Source organism: Argentina anserina, chromosome 1 (assembly GCF_933775445.1).
Source record: "Argentina anserina chromosome 1, drPotAnse1.1, whole genome shotgun sequence".
NCBI classification, from domain to species: Eukaryota; Viridiplantae; Streptophyta; class Magnoliopsida; order Rosales; family Rosaceae; genus Argentina; species Argentina anserina.
This window is the reverse complement of record NC_065872.1, coordinates 2,693,383-2,699,575: the sequence shown is the minus strand read 5'-3', so window position 1 is coordinate 2,699,575 and position 6,193 is coordinate 2,693,383.

Here is a 6,193-nt window from a genome sequence, read left to right as displayed (position 1 = left end):
AAATCCACATTCGCCTTTTTGGTTTTGCATTCGCCGGAATTAGGAAATTTTGTGGCCTATAATTTTTAAATTTTTAGAAACTATCTGAGTTTCAAGAGAAACGGTTAGGGTTTCATTTATTTTATACACTTTTGAACCAACACATGTGGTTATAAAAATTCAAACTTTATGGTTTCCAATATAAACAGAGAAACATATCCAGTGTTTTTTCAATATGAACAATCTATGTTTATTACATAATTGTGGCTTTGTGACCATAAACTTTTACAAGAAATGTCATTATTGATTACAAAAATTCAATAAGTGGCTATGATACCATGCTCGCCCTAGCATGATGGACTACTACCATCCCTGGCTAATTCCTTCATCCAAAGAGACAGCTGCGCAGAAGCTGGTTGCTGGCCGCGGACGAGTGCACCCTCCCCTCGCTTCCTGTTATTTGTAAGTCATGTAAACAAAGCAGATCAAAGGGCTAAGCCAGTAGTAGTTCAGTTCAGGTCTGGGCATGAAGCTACAGGTTCTATATTCGGTTGTGAGACATATCAATAGGAAGGGTTGAGACAGACTTGTTGTTCTATCTTGACACCTAGAATTGAGCTAAAGAAGGAGGAGCATTTCCTTGCCTCCTTCAGTTCTAGGATATCAGTAAAGAAGAGCATGAGGATACTTTTTTAGGCTTATCTCATGTTTGAGGATAGGTTTCTAGGCTTAGGAAAATCTAATTGATGTCGAAGGCCAAGTCTGGAGGGAAGAACTTGTGGAACCATAGGGGTTTCGAGAGCAAGAAAGTAGACATATTTGAGACTAGTTGATTTGGCTGTGTTTTGATCAAGAATAGAGTCTCGTTTTATAGAGGGAGGTATTGAAATCCAATGGCTGAGATGAGTTGCATATTATGGGAAATCATAACGAAGAGTTATGGGTAGTTATGATGTTCAACCGAAACGGATTCGTGCCATTTATGAGGCTGGATACGCGTGCGTTCCCTAAGTTAGAATTCAAACTTATCATTAATTGGCGTGTTGAAACTTTGACTAGGTTTTTCGACTAGTCTTTGATATGGGTTTGATGTTTATTGTTGGGCCATATGGATTAGAAAAAATGGCTATATTATTATAGGCCCAATTGGCGTTTACAATAGTTGTCCAGCAAGGTGGATATCTAGGAGCAGTTTATCTATGCAATTGGCCTTCAGGCGCGTGAGGTTTTTCATCCTCCTCTCTACAACTTCAGCCTTTTCCACTTGGATTTTGAGGCTTTGCATGCGGGGAATGGCATTTTGGACTTCTTGGAGTTGGGCCGCTTGCTCAGCCTTGGTAGCTATTATCTCAGCATCTAGCAATGCTCTTTGACGTTTCAAGTCTGCCAGCTTCTTTGCGATAGTGGTGTTCACTACATGAAACTTGGCATGGATGGGGTCAGAGCTTCGAGAAAAGGTGGCCTTGAGTGCTGAAGTGTGCTCTGCTAGGTTTTTGAATACTTCTTCCATAGAGTTGCGTTCGCCAAGGAGTATTGTCAGATGTTCTAGATTCCTTTCAAGGTCGTCATATTCTGAGACTTCTATACCAGTAGCCTTTGCTTTCAGTAGTTGAAGTGCATCCAGAGCTTTGGCTCGGTTCTCTAAGATTGTAATGTCAAAGGAGGCCATGTTCGCCAATAGTGTTCTTGCTTGATTCAGCTTTGGGAAAGTCTGTGTTGGCTTAGTAGACTTCGTTTCCAACAAAGCCCTTAGGTTGTTTGCCATAGAGGGCAAGATAGAATCTGATGAAGGTTCAGTTACTGGGGCAATAGTCGGACCTCCAACATTTGGTGTTGCTTGGGGTACAGGGGCATTCGCCGCAGCAGAGGAGGTTGAAGTCTGCACAAAAGATAAACAAATGAGTGTTTATAGACTTAAAGTAAGAAAGTAAATTAGGAAGTGATGTTTACAAGTTACCTTTGTACCATCCAAACTGGTTGTTGCTACTTCTTCATGGTTTATGTCAGCCATGGAGGGCATTTCTTCAGGAATGGTATATGGTTCCTACTGAGGTAGTCTGATACTGTTTACTTTAGTCATTCCTTCATCCTCAATGTCAAGGATAGCTGTTGGAGAGGACAGAGATGTTGCGGTGTCTTCATCAACTTCTGAACCTACAATCACGTTAGCAACTGGAGAGTTGTTCGCAGGGCTCCCAGAGGTTTTGGCAGAAGCTGTTTCTAGTTCTATTGGGGTGGTTCGTGCAGTACCCTCAGTTTGATCATGACTTGAATGCTCAGGTCCTCTCTCTGTCGACTCATTGAGGGGGTTAAGAGGTGCATATATCACCATAGCGGTGCAGGTGTTCTCTGGTATCGTGGAGGGGGTCTCTTCCTTTTGATTTAAGAAAGAGATGGGCTCAACATGTGTGATGGAGAGTTCCTGGATGGAAGATTTGCTGGCGGAGTCAGCTGTTTGCACCTGCGATGGCGAATGTGGAATAGAAGGTCCTATTAGAGTTGAAGTGCTCACCACATTGGTTCTTTTACGTTGGACCTGCATAACAGTTTGAATTATTGAAACTAAAATGAAAAAAATAGTGAGTGTTGATATGAATTGCAGTGGTAAATAAGAAGGGCTTACAAGGGGGATGTCTTCATCTTCATCTTCATCTTCATCTTCATCTTCATCTTCTTCATCTTCATCTTCATCTTCATCTTCTTCATCTTCATCTTCATCTTCATCTTCTTCTTCATCTTCATCTTCATCTTCATCTTCATCTTCTTCATCTTCATCTTCATCTTCTTCATCTTCATCTTCTTCTTCTTCTTCTTCTTCTTCTTCTTCTTCTTCTTTAGACTCTTCTAAAACCACCCTTCGCCGCTTGTGGGGTTGAGAGATGAAAGCTGGAGCATGTGATGAAGGCTTGTGGGGTTGAGAGATGAAGGCTAGAGCACGTGATGAGGCACAACGGCAGGGTTTTCAACAGCCTGTAAACCAATATGAACCAATTAGTGGTTTTATTCATCAAAGAAGTTAAGAACAAATACGAAGTTAGTTAGCAAATGAAGTTTACTTCAGAGGACTGGGTTAGTGGTTTTATTCATCAAAGAAGTTAATAACAACAACGAAGTTAGTTAGCAAATGAAGTTTACTTCAAAGGACTGGGGGTCACACATGTGTGTTGGATTTTGATCAGCAAGAATTTGAGCGTCCACCTTGGGAAAGATGGTGGAGAAGTGGCAGAAGACAGTGCTGAACAAGCTAAGAAAGTGTCGCCTCCAGCGATCGTTTTGAATGAGGTTCCACCAGTGGGTGTAGTTGCCATGAACATTGGCTGAGGACAGGAGCATACCACTTTCTGGACCTCGAACCCTTATTCGCTCAAACATAGGTGTTCTTGGGAACTTTCAATGTCCCTGAGGGGAAATGCTAGGCGCTAGGAGGTGAAGCAGTTCAGACTTTCAATTGGTGGGAAAGGAAGTAACTATGTCATTCTAAGTTGCCTGGCGAAGAAGTGAGGAGCGTACAGTTCCATCCCACCATTAAGATGGAGGGAGAAATCGCCAAATTAAGGGCTTGTGTGAAAAACTGCAAACCTTTAGGAGTGTGGTGTTGGGTCCACATGAAGCCGTTCGCTAAGGCAGTTGGATACTTTCCATTCAAAATTAAACTGTTTGAATCTAGAATAGTAGCATCTAGATGAAAGAAGTACTGAAAGCAGGCTGCATACCCAAAGGAGAAGGAAGCATCAACTACGGCGAATGCTCGTCCCAATACTTGATCTTCTACAAAGTTCACCACCTTTTCATTGCGTAATTGGGGGAAATAAACCTGAATCCAGAGGTATAGGATCCAGCTTGGACCAGATAGGTTGTACAGAGCCCGGTAGAGATGTGCCAGTACCATTTGGGCTAGTCCAAGTTGATGACCGCAGAATAGAAGTGTTGTTGTTCGCTCCTGTGTTTTTGTCATTTTCTGAGTGTTAGTACAGAGGATGAATTTGTGCAGCCAGAGCTCTAGAAAGTAGAAAGGCTATGCCACTATCTTTGCTGAGATTCTTGTAGAAGTGATCTGCCCAAGCTTCATAGGATTTGGAATTAGGATTAGTGTGGTAAGCTTCGAAAGCAAGTACTTCTGCATAGTCATGTTCTCTGTATGGCCTCTCACCGACTGGAAGACCGGTGATGGCATGCATATCCAACAGTGTGATTCCCATTTGCCCAAATTGGAAATCAAAAGTGTTGCAGGTGGTGTTCCAAAAGCAGGCGGCCGCCATTATTGAGCATCTGCTACTTTTAAAGTCCGCCAATTTGAAACAGAGGTCTATGGTGTCAGTGATCCCTGTTGCGTTCCATCGAGCCAGATTAAGTGCTCGCCGATTTTCATACCAGCGCATCATATTCTCACTAAGCTTTGGCCAGGCTCCAAGGCGAACATCGAAATGGGATTGGGTCTGCCAGCCTTTGTGATTTGCTTCTTCTCCCCTAAAAGCTAGGGGCGGAATGCGAGAGGGATGGTTGTAATCTTCATTCGCCTTCTTTGGTATTGTAGCCATGAAGGGTCCAAGGCCTACATAACCGTCAATGCTCTTTTCGAGATGGGTTTTATTGGAATATTTGATGGCTCTATATCCCATCATTCGGGCTTTACCCTGATCGGCTTCGGAGATGGTTGGGGTTGTCACCATGGAAGCATAACAATTATAGAGGTGCGTTCTTGGAGAATCCCAATCTGAATACTAAAATGCACCCAAAAACAAAAAAGAGTCAGATACAGTAGGGGATTCCCACGGGGAAGGGGTTATAGGTTATAATTCTCTGTGCAACACATTTACAGTCCTTGGAATAATTCAATAAAGTTAGTGCAGACTGCAGAATAATGAAGTAAGGCGGTATTATGCAGAAGATTAAGAACGAGAGAGAGATAATCACCAATCGGCGGTCAGCCTTGCTAACATTTTCTTCACCCAAAACATACCAAACTGTGGTCTCGAACTTTTCCATTGGCAAATTTTTCCACCTCCTAATATCCTCCGCATCTATTACATCTTTTAAATTTGTACTGAAAAATGAATAAATAAGTAAAGACAGTAAGGATACAATCAAATCAAGATAAGCTACAATGCAAAATAAACAAGAGGAAAGAAGAGAGGAAAAAAATTTAGTCTACCTTCCAGCATAACTTAGTATCAGAAATTGTTTTCTGAATTCAAGCTCTCCCAAAGCTTCTAAGATTTCTTGTCCATGGTCTGCGGGATGGTATAGAACTGGGGAGTGGGTGATAGTCTCATCTGTATCAACATGCAGTCAGACGGAGACAATTGGTGTAAGGTAACATAAACAACCATGGATGCCTGACCTTGAAAGATCTTATATAGTTGAACAGGAGTGACAGGAGAGGGCCGAGAGGCTGATGGGGTTTGAGAAGGAGAAATGTGGACATCTGAAGAAGAATAATCAGAGGAATCAGGCACACATATGGAGACAGGAGTATTACCTTTATAAAATTTAAGCAATCATAACTTTGTACATGAATACTAGAAGGAGCAAATAGGACTTGATAAGGTAACACAACAAAATGTTATCATAACATTGTACAGAACTGGGCTAATGATCAACATTAAACATTACTTATTACTACAAAACATCAAATGTTGTACTGCCAGTCTCACCTTGTAACATCCCACATAATTGTCTATACATATCAGAAGGAGCAGACAAGATGTCATAGGGAGAAGGAGAGGAAAAGGGTGACTGTCCATTGTACAATGCTTTCGGTGTTAAATTGGAATTCTCAGCTGCACCAAAAAAAACTCAAAGACTCTTCTATCTCATCATAAAACTATGTCGAGAACGAAACGCATCAATCAGAATAAAAGTCTTACCCTGAGTCTGAGGCTGAGAACTGGAGTGCACCGTTGCATTTGTGGTTACAGTAGGAGAACAATGGCTCTGATCAGAAGCTAAAGAATAGAACGGCTCTCGATCATAATCTAGATGCTGCTTTAAAACAGGAGAACCACAATCGATTGTCTCACCTGAAAACAAAGCTCAAATCGAAAATCAATAGAACTGGGAATCAACATAATCAAAACGTTCGACTCTGAAAACAGGGGAAATAAAAAGAAGAAAAACCAAACCTTGAGAATGATAAGGGCGTTGAGGACTAGAAACAGAAGACGAAGAAGCATAGGAGCTTTGAGCGGTCCAAACTGATCTGGGAGAAGACGAA